This window comes from Oncorhynchus mykiss, chromosome 2, assembly GCF_057628025.1.
Source record: "Oncorhynchus mykiss isolate SJ-2025 chromosome 2, ASM5762802v1, whole genome shotgun sequence".
Classification (NCBI taxonomy): domain Eukaryota; kingdom Metazoa; phylum Chordata; class Actinopteri; order Salmoniformes; family Salmonidae; genus Oncorhynchus; species Oncorhynchus mykiss.
Window position 1 is genome coordinate 51,527,465 of NC_143023.1, and position 21,819 is coordinate 51,549,283.

General features: G+C 39.7%; 1 long non-coding RNA gene across 2 annotated transcripts in view; it reads left to right on the forward strand.

Moving 5' to 3' along the window:
- Positions 1–10,544, forward strand: part of LOC149985140 (uncharacterized) — a 69,007-nt gene extending 58,463 nt beyond the window's left edge. For both annotated transcript variants that reach the window (XR_016487071.1, XR_016487069.1), the window contains 2 exons: positions 926–974; positions 9,183–10,544. This is a non-coding gene — a long non-coding RNA (uncharacterized LOC149985140). The remainder of the gene's footprint in view (positions 1–925; positions 975–9,182) is intronic.
- The last annotated feature ends 11,275 nt before the right edge of the window (positions 10,545–21,819 follow it).

The window sequence follows — 21,819 nt, forward strand, 5'->3', positions numbered from 1 at the left end:
TACAGCTGTAATCGCAGCAAAAGGTGGCGTTACAAAGTATTAACTTAAGGGGGCTGAATAATTTTGCATGCCCAATTTTTCAGTTTTTGATTTGTTAAAAAAGTTTGAAATATCCAATAAATGTCGTTCCACTTGTTGTTGATTCTTCACAAAAGAATACAGTTTTATATCTTTATGTTTGAAGCCTGAAATGTGGCAAAAGGTCGCAAAGTTCAAGGGGGCCGAATACTTTCGCAAGGCACTGTATGCTGGTCTGTGGTGTGTGATGAGGAGCAACCAGACGCTGCACTTGACCCATTTCTGAAACTACTTATTCCAGTTACTAATAAGCACGCACCCATTAAGACCTCTTGAAACTAGGGGGCACTATTTTCATTTTTGAAAAATAACATTCCCCAAGTAAACGGGCTATTTTTCAGGAACAGATAATAGAATATGCATATAATTATAGATAGAAAACACTCTAACGTTTCCAAAACTGTAAAAATATTGTCTGTGAGTATAACAGAACTGATATTGCAGGCGAAAGCCTGAGAAAAATCCAATCAGGAAGTAACTCTTATTTAGAAACCTCTGCATTCCTATGCATCCCTACTGAGCAGTGAAAGGGATATCAACCAGATTCCTTTTTCTATGGCTTCTCTAATGTGTCTAGTGTCACAAGACATAGTTTCAGGCTTTTATTTTGAAAAATGAGCGTGAGCGACAACATTGCGTCAGTGGTCAGCTGGTGGCTCTCAGAGTGTTTTGTGCATAAAGGACAAATGCGGCCATTGTTTCTCTCTATCCTACTAAGAAGCCACCAGTTCCGGTTGATATATTATCGAATAGATATTTGAAAAACACCTTGAGGATTGATTATAAACGTTTGCCATGTTTCTGTCGATATTATGGATCTAATTTTGAATATTTTTCTGCGTTTTAGTGAGAGTCTCGGGAGTCTCGTGAGTGAAAACACCCGAAGCTCATCAAAGGTAAACAATTTAATTTGATTGCTTTTCTGATTTTCGTGACCAGGTTGCCTGCTGCTAGCTAGTCATAATGCTATACTATACTTTGGGCTATCGATAATCTTACACAAATGCTTGTCTTGCTTTGGCTGTAAAGCATATTTTCAAAATCTGAGATGACAGGATTATTAACAAAAGGCTAAGCTGTGTTTCAATATATTTCACTTGTGATTTCATGAATAGGAATATTTTCTAGTAATAGTTATGTCTGTTTCGTTATGCTAATTAGTGTCAGTTGATGATTACGCTCCCGGACCCGGGATGGGTAGTATCAAGAGGTTTTAACTCAAAAAATGTTTAGTCCTCGACGCCATCTTGTTTCTGGGCTAAACGCAAAATTGGTCAAACCAGTTTACAATGAGTTTCGTTTTCAAAGTAATTTCGATTTAGGAGAAATGGCCATTTCACTTTGGTGATGTTTTGTCAACTTGCAATAAGCAGTCTGTTGGAATTTTCCAGAACAACGGAAAACTTATAAAAAGTAAAAACATTTATGAAACGGAAACCAAATGTCCGAGATACTTTATTTAATGACTTCCCAGAAGATCCGGCCCTGGGGCAAGACCTGAGTCTGTTGGCCTATTTTATTAACACTCGCGGACATCTAGTAAGGGACCATACATTTGCAATATGGAGATCCTCATCAACCATACGGGTAATGCCATACTCTTATGTAGAGAAGCTAAAGTCATTCCGCTACCCAAGAATAGTAAAGTCCCCTTTACCAGCTCAAATAGACGACCAATCAGCCTGTTACCAACCCTTCGTAAACCTCTGGAAAAAATTGTGTTTGACCAGATACAATACTATTTTACAGTAAACAAATTGACAACAGAATTTCAGCATGCTTATAGGGAAAGACACTCAACAAGCACAGCACTTACACAAATGACTGATGAATGGCTGAGAGAAATTGATGATAAAATGATTGTGGGGGCTGTCTTGTTAGACTTCAGTGCAGCTTTTGACATTATTGATCATAGTCTGCTGCTGGAAAAACTTGTGTTATGGCTTTACACCCCCTGCTATAATGTCTAACAGAACGCAGAGGGTGTTCTTTCATGGAAGCCTATCAAATATAATCCTGTTAGAATCAGGAATTTCCCAGGGTAGCTGTTTAGCCCCTTTGCTTTTTTCAATTTTTACTAACAGCATGCCACTGACTGAGTAAAGCCAGAGTGTCTATGTATGCAGATGACTCAACACTATACACGTCAGCTAATACAGCGACTGAAATGACTGCAACACTCAACAAAGAGCTGCAGTTAGTTTCAGAGTGGGTAACAAGGAATAAGTTAGCCCTAAATATTTCTAAAACACTCACTAATCCCTAAACCTCAACTAAATCTTGTAATAAATCATGTGGAAACTGAGCATGACTAAACTGCTATGAGTAACACTAGATTGTAAATTGTCATGGTCAAAACATATTGATGCAGTAGTAGGTAAGATGGGGAGAAGACTATATAATTAAGCGATGCTCTGCCTTCTTAACATTATCAACAAGGCAGGTCCTACAGACCCTAGTTTTGTCTCACCTTGACTCCTGTCCCGTCGTGTTGTCAGGTGCAACAAAAAATGACTTTTTGCAATTGGCTTTTTGAAAATTGCAATTGGCTCAGAACAGGGCATCACAGCTGGCCCTTGGTTGTACACAGTTAGCTAATATTAATAATATGCATGTCAATCTCTCCTGGCTGAAAGTGGAGGAGAGATTCACTTCATCACTACTTTTATTTATGAGTGTTGAATGCATGTTGAATGCACCGAGCTGTCTGTCTAAACTACAGGCACACAGCTCGGACACCCATGCATACCCCACAAGACGTCTCTTCACAGTCCCCAAGTCCAGAACAGACTATGGAGGCACACAGTACTACATAGAACCATGACTACATGGAACTCTATTCCACATCAAGTAACTTACGCAAGCAGTAAAATGTAATTAAGATTACAGATGAAAAAAATACATTATGGAACAGCGGGGACTGTGAAGCAACACAAACATTGCCACACACACACACACACACACACACACATATTTATGTGTTAGTGGTGGAGTAGGGGCCTGAGGGCACATAGTGTGGTGTGAAACCTGTGAATGTATTGTAATGTTTTAAAATTGTATAAACTGCCTTAATTTGGCTGGACCCCAGGAAGAATAGCTGCTCCTTTGGCAAAACCTCCATGGTCTTTGTGGTTGAATCACTGTTCGACTTAGGGAACTTACAGATAATTGTATGTGTGGGGTACATAGATAGGGTAGTCATTTAAAAATCATGCTTAACACAATTGCACTCTTATTATGTGACTTGTTAAGCACATTTTTATTCTTGAACTTATTTAGGTTTGCCATAACCAAAGGTTTGAATACTTATTGATTCAAGACCTTCCAAGTTCACACTTTTCATTCATTTTTAAATATTCCCAAAAAACAATTCCACTTTGACAGTATGGGGGTTTTGTGTTTAGATCGGTGACACACAATCTCAATCTAATCCATTTTAAATGCGGACTGTAACACTGTTGTGTTGTTACAAAATGTTGTTACATTTTGAAAAAGTCAAGAGGTGTGAATACTCTCTGAAGGCACTGTATCTGTGCTTGGAGTTCAAAACAGTTAACCCACACGAAGATAGCAGTGGTATTAAAACATGTTCCCAGAATTTTTTTAAATTACATTCAAATAACCTAGAATTTCCGTTCTCAGAATGTTAAGAAAAATTCAAAGGAAAACTTTCAGTGAGCCATAGTAAAATGGTCTCAGAACCTCCCTGCAACCTAAAAATTCACAGAACGTTCCCAGAACAGGTGAAATTTTGTTCTGTTCTCAGAATGTTTGAAAAACCTTCAGTTTTATCGGTCAGGAAACTTATGGCTTCATTCCCAAAACTAATGGGAAACCAAAAATGTACATTCCCACAACTTCCAAAGAACAAAATGTGCTAGCTGGGGATGCACTACTTACTCTCGCAGTGCATACTACTGCAAAAAGTTCACACAAATCATTGATGAATATTAAATAAATAGAAAAAGCAGAGATTTTTAACAGCATTAGGCGTTACCAAGTACTGTTTATGGCCCTCTCGTGAAGATATGTTTTATACGGCCATCCACTTAACGTTCAACAGGTTGAGTGACTTTATTTATTTACTCAACAAAAAATGAGACCGGAGACACCAGTGGCAGCTGGGAGAGAGAGAAGAAGGAAAGCCTTTCACAGGCATCAGGGCAAACTGTGGACCCTCAGTCCACCCAATCATTGGCTTCTTTCTCTGGTTTGGGGAGCCTCACCAGCTGTTGGTAGGCCTTTGGAGGAGGATGAGGGGGAAGGGGATAGGAGGATGTGCGTTGGACGCTGGAGACGGAGCTGGCACTCGTTCTCTCCTGGCTCACTCATTCTTTTCCTCTCTCCATCTCTCTCTCTGTCCCCGGGATCAGAGCAGCTCTGATCAAAAAGCAACGTTTTTTGGTTGGCGAGCATCGCCGCCCGGACGCTGTGGGAAGGTCCGGGCACCGGAGTCAGCAAACAGCTCTGCCAGCCGGTTCTGCCAGCTGTCACTCACACACAAACGCAGACACATGCAGACAAAAACAAACACACACACTACTTACCCCACCACAACCCAACGCATCAATATAAAATGGCCTCAGCATATCACCTAAAGTGGTCTACTAGCTCTGTGTGTGTGTCTCTGTCTGTGCCTTTGTGTGTGTGTGTACGCACATAAAGCCAAAAAGTAAAAATTAAGAAATGAAGAAATACCGTATCAGTGCGGAATATAAATATATACACTGAGTGTACAAAACATTAAAAACACCTTCCTAATATTGAGTTGGGTCCCTTTTGCCCTCAGCCTAAATTTGTCAGGGCATGGACTCGACAAGGTGTCAAACGCGATCCACAGGGATGCTGGCCCATGTTGACTCCAATACTTCCCACAATCATCAACATGTATTGATCACATTTTTACTGACGCTGCAGATATTTGCTTTAAAGCAGTATCCAAATCCATAGGATATAGTGATCACAATGTAATAGCCATATCTAGGAAAACCAAAGTTCCAAAGGCTAGGTCTATAGTGTATAAGAGGTCATACAATAACTTTTGTAGTGATTCATACATTGATGATCTAATGATGTAATATTTGCTGGTCTGTGGTGTGTAATGAGGAGCAACCTGATGCTGAACTTGACGCATTTATGAAACTACTTATGCCAGTTACTAATAAGCACTCACCCATTAATAAAATGACTGTAAAAACTGTTAAATCCCCTTGGATTGATGAGGACTTGAAAAATTGTATGGTTGAGATGGAATGAGGCAACACTATCAACATAGTAGGGGCCTGAGGGCACAATGTTTTGTTATGTTTTAAAATGGTATAAACTGCCTTAATTTTGCTGGACCCTTACCAGCTGCTAATGGGCATCCATAATAAATATAAATACAAATAAATACCTTTCTTTTACATTTTTCTATTTTTTTTAATTGAATATCCAAAACATACAATATACTTGCAGTGAAGCCACTCAACAACTACACCAGTCATCCAACAGACTCCCATTCAGAGCAACACACAGAAACATCCAGCGTCAACGCCCTGCTCAGGGGCACGTCAACAGATCTCCCACATGTCCCCCCCAAAAAACGGAGACGTGAACCCTCCAAGATCCCCCCACAGTAACCTGTCTCTTCCCCTTCATCTACACTGATTGACGTGCATACATCAATAAGGGATCATAGCTTTCATCTGGATTCTGCTGGTCAGTCTATGTCATGGAAAGAGCAGGTGTTTGTACACCCAGTGTATATAATGGTGTGCATAGACAGTATGGACAGTGTATGAAAAGGAAAGGTTTGTACAGCAGTAGGATATTTATATAGGATGAGCCTTGACTAGAATACAGTATATACAGTGCCTTCGGAAAGTTCAGACCCCTTGACCTTTTCCCCCAAAAATGTACGTTACAGCCTTTTTTGCATTACAGCCAAGCTTGTACAGTGCCTTGCGAAAGTATTCGGCCCCCTTGAACTTTGCGACCTTTTGCCACATTTCAGGCTTCAAACATAAAGATGTAAAACTGTATTTTTTTGTGAAGAATCAACAACAAGTGGGACACAATCATGAAGTGGAACGACATTTATTGGATATTTCAAACTTTTTTAACAAATCAAAAACTGAAAAATTGGGCGTGCAAAATTATTCAGCCCCCTTAAGTTAATACTTTGTAGCGCCACCTTTTGCTGCAATTACAGCTGTAAGTCGCTTGGGGTATGTCTCTATCAGTTTTGCACATCGAGAGACTGACATTTTTTCCCATTCCTCCTTGCAAAACAGCTCGAGCTCAGTGAGGTTGGATGGAGAGCAGTTGTGAACAGCAGTTTTCAGTTCTTTCCACAGATTCTCTATTGGATTCAGGTCTGGACTTTGACTTGGCCATTCTAACACCTGGATATGTTTATTTTTTAACCATTCCATTGTAGATTTTGCTTTATGTTTTGGATCATTGTCTTGTTGGAAGACAAATCTCCATCCCAGTCTCAGGTCTTTTGCAGACTCCATCAGGTTTTCTTCCAGAATGGTCCTGTATTTGGCTCCATCCATCTTCCCATCAATTTTAACCATCTTCCCTGTCCCTGCTGAAGAAAAGCAGGCCCAAACCATGATGCTGCCACCACCATGTTTGACAGTGGGGATGGTGTGTTCAGCTGTGTTGCTTTTACGCCAAACATAACATTTTGCATTGTTGCCAAAAAGTTCATCTGACCAGAGCACCTTCTTCCACATGTTTGGTGTGTCTCCCAGGTGGCTTGTGGCAAACTTTAAATGACACTTTTTATGGATATCTTTAAGAAATGGCTTTCTTCTTGCCACTCTTCCATAAAGGCCAGATTTGTGCAATATACGACTGATTGTTGTCCTATGGACAGAGTCTCCCACCTCAGCTGTAGATCTCTGCAGTTCATCCAGAGTGATCATGGGCCTCTTGGCTGCATCTCTGATCAGTCTTCTCCTTGTATGAGCTGAAAGTTTAGAGGGACGGCCAGGTCTTGGTAGATTTGCAGTGGTCTGATACTCCTTCCATTTCAATATTATCGCTTGCACAGTGCTCCTTGGGATGTTTAAAGCTTGGGAAATATTTTTGTATCCAAATCCGGCTTTCAACTTCTTCACAACAGTATCTCGGACCTGCCTGGTGTGTTCCTTGTTCTTCATGATGCTCTCTGCGCTTTTAACGGACCTCTGAGACTATCACAGTGCAGGTGCATTTATACGGAGACTTGATTACACACAGGTGGATTGTATTTATCATCATTAGTCATTTAGGTCAACATTGGATCATTCAGAGATCTTCACTGAACTTCTGGAGAGAGTTTGCTGCACTGAAAGTAAAGGGGCTGAATAATTTTGCACGCCCAATTTTCAGTTTTTGATTTGTTAAAAAAGTTTGAAATATCCAATAAATGTCGTTCCACTTCATGATTGTGTCCCACTTGTTGTTGATTCTTCACAAAAAAATACAGTTTTATATCTTTATGTTTGAAGCCTGAAATGTGGCAAAAGGTCGCAAAGTTCAAGGGGGCCGAATACTTTCGCAAGGCACTGTAGCGTCATACCCAAGAAGACTCGAGGCTGTAATCTCTGTCAAAGGTGCTTCAACAAAGTACTGAGTAAATAGTATGAATACTTATGTAAATGTCATATGTAAGTTTATTAAATCAGCAAAAAAAAATCGAACCGGTTTTTGCTTTGTCGTTATGGGGTATTGTGTGTAGATTGATGAAGGGGAAAAACAATGTAATCCATTTTAAAATAAGGCTGTAACCTAACAAAATGCGGAAAAAAAGGTCAAAGGGTATGAATACTTTACGAAGGCACTGTACATATACAGTGGGTAAAACTGTATGAAAACATAATTAAAGAGACCAGTGTTAAGTGACTATGTATGTAGGGCAAAGCAATCTCTAAGGTGCAAGGTAGAGTACTAGGTGGTAGCTGGCTAGTAACAGTGATTAAGGTTCAGTGCAGGGTACTGGGTGGAGGCTGACTGTTTAACAGTCTGATGGCCTGGAGATAGAAGCTATTTATCAGCCTCTTGGTCCAAGCTTTGATGCACCTTTACTGTCTCCTCCTTAAATAATATCGGGGTGAACACGCTGTTGCGCCTTCTTCACTTGAAGGGACCATTTCAGGTCGTCATTGATGTGCACACCATGGAAATTGAGGCATTTGATCCCCTCCACTTTAGCCTCATTGTCTGTGTACGCAGTGGTGGAAAAAGTATCGAATTGTCATTCTTGAGTAAAAGTAAAGATACCTTAATAGAAAATGACTCAAGTGTAAGTGAAAGTCAACCAGTAAAAAATTACTTGAATAAAAGTCTAAAAGTATTTGATTTTAAATATACTTAAGAGGAGATGGAGAGCTACATGTCAAAGCTATTTTTGAGTGCCAAGGCCAAGCCATGTGGTAGCTAGCATATTTTTTACAACTCCATTATATAATTTTTTAGGGCATTTCCACAAATGATGTAGCAGAACAATGGTAACAGAATGACATCATTGGTCCCTCATCTGTACTATTATACAGAAATGCATAATTATGAATGTCATTCTCTTCATGGTGATGTATCCTGAATAAGTACACATATGGGTATTATTCTACATACTGGCTATTATTCTAACAACAAACAAGACCAAATTTGGTTGGCCTGGACCGGACCAAATCTGTACGAATCAAAGACGACTATTTTTCATAGGTTTGGACATCACAGTACAGCACAGTAGAGCACGGCAGAGTAGAGTAGAGTTCACTACAGTACAGTAGAATACAGAAAAGCACAGTACAGTAGAGTATAGTTCAGAACAGTAAAGTACAGTACAGTAAATGTCACTGTGTGCTCTACTGTACTAAATTATACTGTACTGAACTATACTGTACTGTTTTCTAAGACTTCTCTTCCATCTGTTTGACCAGAAATCAAAGCCTTTGTGTATTCAACATTTTTGGAAAATGGTTAAAAAATGTATATCTCCAGTATTTATGCTGTAGTAGTTTATGTGTCGGGGGGCAAGGGTCAGTTTGTTATATCTGGAGTACTTCTCCTGTCCTATCCGGTGTCCTGTGTGAATTTAACTATGCTCTCTCTCTTTCTCTCTCTCGGAGGACCTGAGACCTAGGACCATGCCTCAGGACTAACTGGCATGATGCCTCCTTGCTGTCCCCAGTCCACCTAGCCGTGCTGCTGCTCCAGTTTCAACTGTTCTGCCTGCGGCTATGGAAACCTGACCTGTTCACCGGACGTGCTACCTGTTCCAGACCTGCTGTTTTCAACTCTCTAGAGACAGCAGGAGCGGTAGAGATACTCTTAATGATCGGCTATGAAAAGCCAACTGACTTGCTGCACCCTCAACAACTACTGTGATTATTATTATTTGACCTTGCTGGTAATTTATGAACATTTTAACATCTTGGCCATGTTCTGTTATAATCTCCACCCGGCACAGCCAGAAGAGGACTTTCTTCCTAGGTTTTGACCTTTCTAGGGAGTTTTTCCTAGCCCCCGTGCTTCTACACCTGCATTGCTTGCTGGTTAGGGTTTTAGGCTGGGTTTCCGTACAGCACTTTGACATATCAGCTGATGTAAGAAGGGCTATATAAATACATTTGATTTGATGTATATATGCTTTAATTTCTCAAGCATATAGCGTAGACTCTTAGCTTTCATTTGTCACCAAGTTTGATGTGCTTCTATGATAGTGCTCATGGGGCCATTCACATGGAAATGTCCTTGTCATAATCCAACCCATTGTAACCATATTGTTTGGGGACATTGCCACTGCCGGTATACAATAAATCCCAAGCTCTTTTGTACTTGTGCTATAAAGAGCTCCCTTCGTTGTCTACCTCTCACACATATTTTTGAAAATGTAATATGTTATTATCAAGGCATAAATGCAGAATTTTGTTAGGAATATCATTCAATCAAAAAAGGTTCTCTATTTCTAAGACTCTGTATGCTATGTGGGGCGGCAGGGTAGCCTAGTGGTTAGAGCGGTGGACTTGTAACCGGAAGGTTGCAAGTTCTAAATCCCTGAGCTGACAAGGTACAAATCTGTCGTTCTGCCCCTGAACAGGCAGTTAACCCACTGTTCCTAGGCCGTCATTGAAAATAAGAATTTGTTCTTAACTGACTTGCCTAGTTAAATAAAGGTAAAATAAAAATAAATAAAATATTGCTTCATTTCCTGTTACAAAATGAATAAGCTTTTAGCAAACGTTGTGACAACCAACCCCACAATGGCTCATTGTCACAAGTGGACAGAGTGTGTTTGATGGCTTATAACTCAATGTCGAAATAAGATATGAGGACATAGAGTTCCCATTTCAAGGTTCTCTCATCATTTGAGACAAGCTTTGTTTACTGAGACCACGTCCACTCTGTTGTTGGTTATCCTACATCTAAATGGTCCTATAATACATCATTTAATTATATATGAATAAAGACTTGGTAAAGTGCCAGAATTAATCATTTTGACCCTCTGTGCATCCTCTGACTTCTAGGACGTTTTTTACCCACTTAATCCCAAAATGTATCCAAATTGTTGCTAACATTGTAATCCCTAGTTTCTTTGTTGCCTTGACAAAGTCATATATGAATATTATTATTTATTTCATGTCTAGGGGTAAAGGTAAAGTGGTTAAGGTAAAAAACAACAGCCCTGTCCCTTATTTTAAAGGCCCAGTGCACCTGCTTCTATTTCAATATCAAATCATTTCTGGGTAACAATTAAGTAACTTACTGTAATAGAAAAACTAATTCTCAAGCAAGATTTTGCTAGGACTGTCTGGGATTGGTCTAGGACAGTCTGGGATTGGTCTGAGTTGGGAGGGGAAAACTGAAAACAAACTGTTATTGGCAGAGAAGTTTGGAAGTCACTTTGTTATTGGTTTTCTAACCAATTTACCGCATGTAGATGTCACCATGGAAAGCCGAAACTCCCGCCCATGCAAACCTGCTGATTAGAAAGTCCTGTGTAGATTGTATTTTCAACCATCAACTATCAGGAATTAACATTGATACATTTTCTTCTCACTTAGACAGTGTTCGTTTCATCAGCTCAATACAAAGGCAAAACTGCGGCGCTATCAACAAGGGAATGCGTTTGCGAATGCTAGCTAACATATTCAAAAAGACTCAGTTAGCTTGGTGTTGGCCTTGAACATTTGTTAACGGTAGCTAAAAGTTTGAAAAGGTATTCTCTCGGACTCATCTTCATTAATTGCGACTGCTAGTAGAGAAATCAGTGCTTCTATAGGATCGGGACCAAAATAAAAAATAAAATCATCCACAATTGCTCCAGCTGCAGCAAGCACAGCTGCTTTCCTTACGGCATTCATTTAAGTTTTGCCAAGAACTAAGAGAAACAAACAAATGGAACATTCGTGATAAAAACTTTCAGCAAACACTTGAAAGCAATCATAGTTTGCCGCGAGCATTCGCAAACAGAAGCCTTATTGAACACATCTCTGAATTTTGACTGCATTGGGTCTTTAAGGTCAACCCTATTTTTTTAATTTAACCTTTTTTTAACCTGTTACGTGAACTGAACTCTCATTTAAAAAAGGTGCTAAGTAGAACTGTACAGGGTTCTTTGGTTTGTCCCCATAGGGGAACCGTTTTTGGTGCAGAGGGTTCTATCTTGAACCCCCTATGTTGGGTTCTTCAAATAACTCCATGTGTATGTTTCTACCTAGAACCCTCTATGAAGGGTTCTACCAACATCCTTTTTATCATCTAACGGTTCTTCCTAGAACTGCCTATGAAGGGTTCTACCGAGAACCCTTTTATCTTTGGAGGGTTCTTCCTGGAACCCTCTATAAACAGTTTCACAGCCTTAATAGCATTTTAAGGATTGGCCCCTTTTTTTCAAATTTTCACCTAAAATGACATACCCAAATCTAACTGCCTGTAGGTCAGTCCCTGGAGCCAGGACATGCATATTCTTGGTACCATTTGAAAAGAAACACTTTGAAGTTTATGGAAATGTAGTAGAATATAACGCAATAGATCTGGTAAAAGATAATACAAAGAAAAGAAAAAAACATTATTTTGTATTATTTTGTACTATCACCTTTGAAATGTAAGAGAAAGGACATAATGTATTATTCCAGCCCAGGTGCAATTTAGATGTTGGCCACTAGATGGCATCACTGTATGTGCTAAGATTTAGACTGATTCAATGAACCATTGCATTTCTGTTCAAATTGTGCACTCTCCTCAAACAATAGCATGGTATTCTTTCACTGTAATAGCTACTGTAAAACTGACAGTGCAGTTAGATTAACAAGAATTTAAGCTTTCTGCCAATATCAAATATGTCTAAGTCCTGGGAAATGTTCTTGTTATTTACAACCTCGTGCTAATCACATTAGCCTACGTTAGCTCAAATGTCCCGTGGAATGGACACCGATCCCGAAATAAGTTAAAATTGTTTTATTTATGACAATACATTACATATATCATAAGGCCTTTCTTCTAGGGCCTAGTTATATCCTAACACAGTGGTATTAGGAATCTGCTGGTTTAAAGGCCACATCAGGCCTGCAAATAACTGCCGGTCTTACGATAATTGACAAACATGTTTAGCATCTCGAGGCGTCAAGTCACTGATGCAGACCATTGGAACATTTACATTTGAAAAACTATAATACATCCATTTAATATAGCCTACACCATCACAAAAAAATATTTTAGGCAGGTCTAAAGAAACATTATGATATGAAGAAAATACATGTGAGAAATTAGTTTTGATTTAGAATCAGCCATTAGCATGCATCTGTTGGAACAGGGGCAGGGGAAAAATGTTTTAATCTGTATGCACTTGAATAGCGAATGACTTTTCCCGTGGTTAAAGTTCATGCCAGCCAGGTAGGCTACTCCGGTTGTAAAGCGAAGCAATGTGCTTAATATTAGGAAAGTTGTGAAATAAATACAGTAGACTTAGCCTATTGAAAGGTAATGTGACCCTCCTATTTTTAATAGAGGCGGTCAAAACACTTTCTAATTACATTGCATATCATATAGAAATGTTGTGCAACATGGGCTTATCGGAACACTTATTTCATTCCATGCATCAACCAGCTATGAAAAGCTGGCTCTCGCTGAGCAACTGGTGATCCTATTCCACTCAAACACTGAATGCCAGGGCTCTCATGAATTGTTTGATTTGATTTTCATTAATGTCAAGAATAAATAGAGGGACAATAGTCCACTGAGTATCAGGCCAGTAGTGCCAAGCCATTAGAAGGTTTTGTAGGCTACTAATGACTATCAACGGCATCAGAGAAGTTTTGGAGAAGCCTCGTTACCATGGAATTTGACTGTGGTCATGACTAGTGACTCCCGGTGTGGTGGTAATATGGTCACAGTAACAGCCATACGTTTGCATTCAATTGCCCATCCCTGTTGCACAAAACAAGCTTCCATTAGTTAAATTATGGATATTAAACATTTAGGTAAATACAAGTGTCTTATATCGGTTGAAAGCTTACATTTTGTTAATCTAACTGCACTGTCCGATTTACACTAGCCATTACAGTGAAAGCATGCCATACGATTGTTTGAAGACGGCACCCCACATCAAAATATTTTTCCACCGGCACAGGTTTCATAAATTCAATAATAGCGATTAAATATTCACTTACTTTTTGAGAATCTTCCTTTGATTTGTCATCCAAAGGGTCCCAGCTATAACATGTAGTGTTGTTTTGTTAGATACAATACTTCTTTATATCCCAAAAAGTCAGTTTAGTTGGCGCCATCGATTTGATTAATCCACTCGTTCAACATGCAGAAAAAGGAATCTAAAAATCTATCACTAAACTTGGTTAAAACAAGTCAAAATACGTTTATATTGACTCCTCAGATACCTTAAAATGTAATCAAACTATAATATTTAATACGGAAAGAAGTATATTCAATAGGAAACCGGTATTAGCAGGTGCGTCTTGTCTTCATCGCGCACCCAAATACGAAATACCAAGACTTTGTCGTTTTGGAAGAAACAAGCCTTAAACCTTGAGCATAGAGTGCCGACACCCAGTGGAAGCTAGATTTCACTATGTCCCTATACTTTCCAGTGTAAGAGCATGGGCTCTCAAATACATTTTACATTTTGGTTGGTTTTTCTTTTCTACATTATTTTAACATTTCTACAAACGTCAAAGTGTTTTCTTTCCAATGGTACCAATTATATGCATGTCCTGGCTTCAGGACCTGAGCAACAGACAGTTTACTTTGGGCACGTTAGTCAGGTCGGAAATTGAGAAAAAAGGACTCTAGCCCAAACAAGTAAGGTTTAACATGTGCTCTTTATAACAAAATGTTACAATTTGGTGAAATACAATGTTTTTGTCTCCAAGTTACATTGCTCAAAAGGCACCGAATTGGTGGAAAGACCCACATAGCTTATTATGATGGAGATGCACAGCTGCAGTTACACATGAATCTTGCAGCCCAAGTGGTCCATCAATTATTCATACCTGCAATTACACACAGGTCTGTGAAAACAGTGGCTCAAGGTAGCCTGTATCTCCTTTGCCTATCGTGTCAACTGCACGAACACACACCCATACACACACACACACACACACACACACACACACACAGGAACACACACACACACGAACACACAGGTATATGCACGTGCACACACCCTCTCACCCACCCAGCCAAACATCCACCCACCCAAACACACACAAATAAGCACACACACACACACACACACACACATATATATATACCCGCAAGCTCACCCAGCCCACACGCACACACGCACGCACACACACTCACCCAAACACACAACAATATCTAATTAACATGTTAATTACACCCTCTACTTGCCCTTCAATACTATAACCTCTGGAATTATTAATGCTTCATGAACATTTTCAGAGTAATTGAGCACTTTCTCACCTGTGGAAAACTCCAACTCCCTTTCAAGAGGCTGTTGACCTAGTTCTACTCACTTAGGCAGCATTGCATCCCAAATAGTACCCTATATATAGTGCACTACTTTTGGGGCTCTGGTCAAAAGTAGTTCACTAGGGAATAGTGTGCTCTTTGGGACTCAAACATTCTCTGCCTTAAGGAACTAGTGCAAACTTTCTGAGTAATGAACCTGTGAGCAATAGAGACGTATATTAAAAATAATAAAACCATGCCAGGCTAGGTAAAACAAAATGAATCAAAACACTGGTAATATCCCTAGAGTGTGAGGTATGAGCAGATAAGACGTTATAGCAAAAAGTAAAAGCTTACATAACATATTGAAAAATCGTAACAATCAATGGGCTATAGAGCGGACAGAACTACTTTCAACAACCAAGGCAGAGACTAAAGGTGACAATTACTCATAAATGAAAGTTTGTCAGATGTTTTCAGACATCAAAAATAGTAATTTCATTATGAAACCAAAGTAGCATGACAACGGTTGTGTCATCAGTTGTGTACTGTAGATCCAGCTATCCCAAATGAATGGAAAAGATAAGTACCGTCTAATTTCCTGTGTCTTCTGGTTTTATTCACTGCTTATCTTCTTCAGTCATTTGGGTTGGAGGTATACAGGTGGATCTACACAACCAATGTCATGAGACGTGGTATCCTCTTGACAGTAGACAACTTTCGAGTTATGAAAAAAATCTGACAAACTTTAATTTGAAAGTATAATGCACTTTTAAGTGAGCTTACATTTCTGCTCACTCTATGGAGTAAAGTACATGTTGCTGCCGACACATGGCACAAAAATGACCAAAGGACACCCCACAGGAGTAGCTAGCAACGCTACATGACACCTGCTTGCACCAGCGTAGCCATTATCTCTCACGACTCCTACAGCTTGCCCAACATGCAAAATCTGAGCAAGGGACGTGTTCTTAACCTCTCTGAACCACCAATACCGGATCCGGGATAATTGTCATCAGCAACGCTGAATAGCATAGCGCCACAGTCAAATAATATTCATATTCATGAAATCACAAGTGAAATATTGCAAAACACAGTTTAGCCTTTTGTTAATCCACCTGTCGTCTCAGATTTTAACATTATGCTTTACAGCGAAAGCAATACAAGCGCTTGTGTAAGTTTATCGATCGCTCGACAAAACAATAAGTACACTTAGCATCAGGCAACTTGGTCACGAAAATCAGAAAATACATCAAATTAATCGTTTACCTTTTATGATCTTCGGATGTTTTCACTCACGAGACTCCCAGTTAGACAACAAATGTTCCTTTTGTTCCATAAAGATATTTTTTATATCCAAATACCTCCGTTAGTTTGGTGCGTTATGCCCAGGAATCCACCGGAAAGAGCGGTCATGACAACACAGACAAAAATTAAAAATTATATCCATAATGTCCACATAAACATGTCAAATGTTTTTTATAATCAATCCTCAGGGTGTTTTTCAAATATCTATTCGATAATATATCAACCGGGACCGTTGGCTTTTCACTAGGACCGGGAATAACAATGGCCGCCTTTCTCTTTTGCGCACAACTCACTCTGAGAGCCCCCACCTATCCAATTATGCAATGTGGTCATTCACGCTCATTCTTCAAAATAATAGCCTGAAACTATGTCTGAAGACTGTTGACACCTTGAGGAAGCGATAGGAAAATGAATCTGGTTGATATCCCTTTAAATGGAGCAATGGGAGGCTATGGAGTTTTCAAAATGGATTTTTCTCAGGGTTTCGCCTGCAATATCAGTTCTGTTATACTCACAGACAATATTTTGACAGTTTTGGAAACTTTAGAGTGTTTTCTATCAATTATATGCATATTCTAGCATCTGGTCCTGAGAAATAGGCCATTTACTTTGGGAATGTTAATTTTCCAAACATAAAAATAGTGTCCCCTAGCTTCAGAGGTTAAAACACATGTTGTGGCTGCAGCCTTCCATGTTTCACACAAAATTATGCACACACTTGTACTCATAAGCATGTAAAAACGCACACAGACAGAAACATAAGCACACACACGTATACACGCAAGAACACATACATAAACACGCAAGCACACACAAAAACACACAGGCCTCCATATGGCTGTGGAGCCATATGAGCTTGAGTCGACCCAGAGGCCTAGTGTGTCACGGAGGCAGAAGCTCTGGGGACACCATGCCCAGGGATACACCAGCCGCACACTCAGGGCAGCAGATGCATCCTACAATGTCTTCTCTCTCTCCACCTCTCTATCTCGCTCTGTGTTGTCAACCAATCAGCATTTTGGGCTCGATCCACCCAGTTTAGGATGATATTTATTTGTATATATCAATAAAAATATTGAAACAATGTTGCAAATGTCAGAGAGACAGACAGCAAGATTTATACAAATCTCCGCTGTTGAAAACGAAATGTTAGTCTAAAAGATAATGTCTAGATGCTTTTTTATGGTGGAGATCAAGTTTATAAATTGCCTGGCTGGAATGATGAGACAGTGGATTGCGCAGTCAGATGGAACAGAGTAAATAGGCATTTTCATGTCATAGATTTAGACGGTGGTAACTTGTGGAATAGACTCTAGCTGGAATGCGGTTTTAACCAGTCAGCTTTCAGGACTAGACCCACCCGTTGTATAAAATATTTTAACTGACATGAGCTAATTGAGTGACTGTCAGTGAGTGACTTATAACAAGAGGAAAACTGCTGCAACAAAGTTTAGAAATGGAACTTGTGTATTTTACTATTCTAACGATCAACAGTAAGTTGAGACCACGACTGAGTAAAAAATGTAAAAACTACAAAAAAATGACCAAGGTCTGGTCTTAGTCTGTAGCTATGGCCCTATGACAGAGGTATCGAAGCAGAGACGCCAGGCTCCAAGTTGCTTAAATGCGTTCTTAAAGTCCCTGTTGGGTCATATAAATTCAAACTGCTTCCTGTAAGCAAGAAAATGCGGTGTCTCTTGCCTCTCGCCTTGCAGGGGTAAGTTAATCAACCAGCCTCCATGTATACACCCAACTCAGAGATCATGCCAAATGGTAATTAATAAATGATGCTGTGCGGCACTGATTGCAGAAGGAATTCACCCATATGCGTCTTACAACCCTCTGATGAGGTGCTTGTTTGTCACAGTGTTTTCTGTTATGCCTATATCTGTTACCGATCCCTATAGCTACAGTAGGTATTCCATCTAATGATCTGTTGAATGTCTGGCATCTCTAACAATGGGTGTCCATGTAAGAAAAAAGTAAGTGTGTCAGATATATTTCATATCATGGAAATGTGAAAGAAATCAATGACCACGATTTACAATAGAGTAGAACTGGAGACCTGGCAAGAAAGTCAGGAAGGAAATCTATATAGAGTGTACATAGGCAAATCACAATATAACTTAATCACAATACAACCCAAGGAAGATACATAAAGACAACTGTGAAAATCTGTCCTCCACTATTGCCAATCGCATGCCACAAAGCAAGTGCTGGAACACAGAATCTCTATCCTTCCTCAACCCATCTTTTTATTTATTTTTATTTATTAGGCGTAAGTAGATTCATACGCTAGGATTCTAGGTCTACTTACAAGCCCTGTCATGAAAGTCAGCAACAAAATACATTATAGGCCAATCCCAATAAACAAAAACAACACACAGACAGACAGAGAGAGAAAACCTGCCCTCTTGAAATAATGCAATGACATTGGCCTTCCACATGCCATGGCCCAAATACGACCCAATGCAGTTCTATCCTCGCTCCCTTGTTCTGTAGTATGTCTTTGCACATTCTACCAGAAGGTGCCTTGTGAGAATGAGATGTCTGCATGTGTGTCACATGGCTGCCAATGTTATGATTCCCCCGGCAGGTGGTGTTAGTGTATAGGTCATATAGAGTATTATGACTATAGGGCAAAACACTGTTTGATTTTTCCTCAGCAGGTTGTGTTAATGTATAGGTCATATAGAGTATTACAACAGGCAAAACACTGTTTACTGTGCACTTTCCTGTACTTGAAGCTAGTGGGCTTCAATAGGACTATATTTAATCAAACATAAAAACAAATGTTATACACTTTTAGTGTTGCCGGAATTCAAGTTTGGTTACCTCAACCTGCCTGACTGGAAGAATAGAAAAACATATTTTTTATGAATATCTTCATATTAGTTCATCCTTCCACAAAATATTGTTTAAAGGTTGGTCATACCATGGATCATTTAGCTATTTTAATTTGAATTGTAGGACCCCTGTATGATTTAAAAAAATATAGGTTAAAATTATTTGATAAAGTATTGAATTTGGCCTTCATGAATAGCAAAAATAAGGTTTGGTTTTCACAGGACAATGACCCAGAACACACCACCAGGCTGTGTAAAGGCTATTTGACTAAGGAGGAGAGGGATGGAGTGCTGCATCAGATGACCTGGCCTCCACAATCAACCGACCTCAACCCAATGTAAATGGTTTGGAATGAGTTGGACTGCAGCATGAAGGAAAAGAGGCCAACAAGTGCTCAGCATATGTGGGAACTCCTTCAAGACAGTTGGAAAAGTATTCCTCATGAAGCTGGTTGAGAGAATGCCAAGAGTGTGCAAAGCTGTCATCATGCATGGCTACTTTGAAGAATCTCAAATATATAAAATATTTTGATTTGTTTAACACTTTTTTGGTTAATACATGATTCCAAATCTGTAAAATAAAAATAGTAAAATAAAGAAAAACTCTTGAATGATCAGGTGTGTCCAAACTTTTGACTGGTACTCTATATATTTACAAAATAACAAATGGGGGATTGGAAATGATGCAGACAATTACATTGATGGAAGCTACAATCTACCTGCAATATTAAAGCTGATCTAACACCCCAAAAATGTAAAATGATATAAAACCTTGCTTTAGCTCTGCTACTTTCAATCACAGTTTTGGAAGGCCAACATTGGTGGATTGAGACACAGCCCCTTCCAAAAAAAATCGATATCTCAGATAACTGACGGATTTTGATGGAAATGTTTGTATTATAATAATTAGATTGACACACAAGGCGTCAATAGACTCTTAAGGATTAACCAATCAGTATCCAGTATTAGAACCACCCATTGTATAATGTGCTAAGAACAGCCCTTTTAGCCGTGGTATATTGGCGATATACCACACCCCCTCATGCCTTATTGCTTAAATAGAGCTCTTAGTTTGAATAATTATCATTTGTCAAGACGCGCGTTTTAACATCCCATCTGAAAGACAGGGCACCTGATTAAGGTTCCATCTGAAAGACATCATCCCAATGTCCCTATCACTGCCCTGGGGCATTGGGATATCCTTACGGGGTTTGCTCAAAAGCGGTGGTCTCGGTCTGATTGCATTCGTAACGCGGTGGGGTTCGCTACTGGTGAGAACACAGTCTGGACCAAACACAGGAAACACAGAGGCGCGCAGTATTATTGGTTGTTTGATTTCGAACATTTGATAAAATGCACGCAGTACAATAACTTGAAATCTCTGAAACATTCTGTGATTAGAAGAGCATTTATGAGCTAATCTGATGCAGATTAGGGGAGAAGAGGGCTGTACCAGGGATATAAGATACTGAATATAGCATATTCATGTAGCAGTGTTTCCTCCCGCATGTTGTTGTAAGACCAAAACTAAAGTAAATGAAGTTTGGTACAAAGGGGAGAAATTTCCCTTTATGCTTCTTGATAATCATAGGTGAATTTAACATGAGCATTTTTCTCCAACAAATAAACGACTTGGTTTTGTTTAGGTATTTCAGTTCATTTGACATTTTGCAATGTGAAACCAACCGGACCAAATCCAAAAAATACAATATATCAAATAATCAAACAATCAAATGATAAAATTCAAACCATAGCTCAGAACTATGTGTGAAAATGCCCTGAGACCAGAGGGAATAGTGTCCCTAGTGGTTCACCAACACCACCTCCAGCATCATTTGGTGTCCCATCCATGGACCGACCAGAATCGACCCTGCTTAGCATCAGAAGCAAGCCAGCAGTGGGATGCAGGATGGTATGCAGTGTCTAGTGGTCTTCATTCCTCGTGTCCCATTTAATCAATAACTGATTTATTTAGGGGAATCAAGATGTGGGTAATCAATCAGCGACAGTAATTGATCAATTACGTGTCAGGGAGACTGAACAGTTGTGGCTCTGGTGGACTGAAGTTATGGAATTATAGATCCCTGGTCTAACAGAAGCATGGCTGCACTGGACTGTAACCGACTATCACGTGCACTGTCACATGCGCACAGAGCCCATAGAGTCGTCAGAGGCCTCTGGGTCTGGGTGACAGTGAGCAGCTTCCCTGGGTCTCTGCAGTGACACAGACTTACATCCCTACTGAAGTGTTGGAGCAAGGAGGAAATCCCCTTACTTTTCATAACACAGGACTGAGCTGGCAGTACTGCGAGGCCGAGATGAATGGGAGTACATCTGAGTGGATGGATGAGATTATCCTAGCTGGGATTTGGGGTGAGATTTAGGGTAAATGCTGCAAGGTGGGAGTACAGACGGGTTTCAACTTAAGCTTCCTGAGGCATTGGTGGAAAGACTAGCCAGTGAAATATGGTATATGAGAGAGATATAGAGAAATGGAGTGTGTGTGTGTGTGTGTGTGTGTGTGAGAGAGAGAGCTAGAGACTGATGGACTGTGAGCGAGAGAGTGCTCAAGCTTCAATTCCATTCAATGTTTCAACCATGTAATTTCTTTCCAGCTAGAATATCTTATTTATTTGAATGTACTTGGTATATTGAATAGGAGTGTGGCCGTTATATCACACAC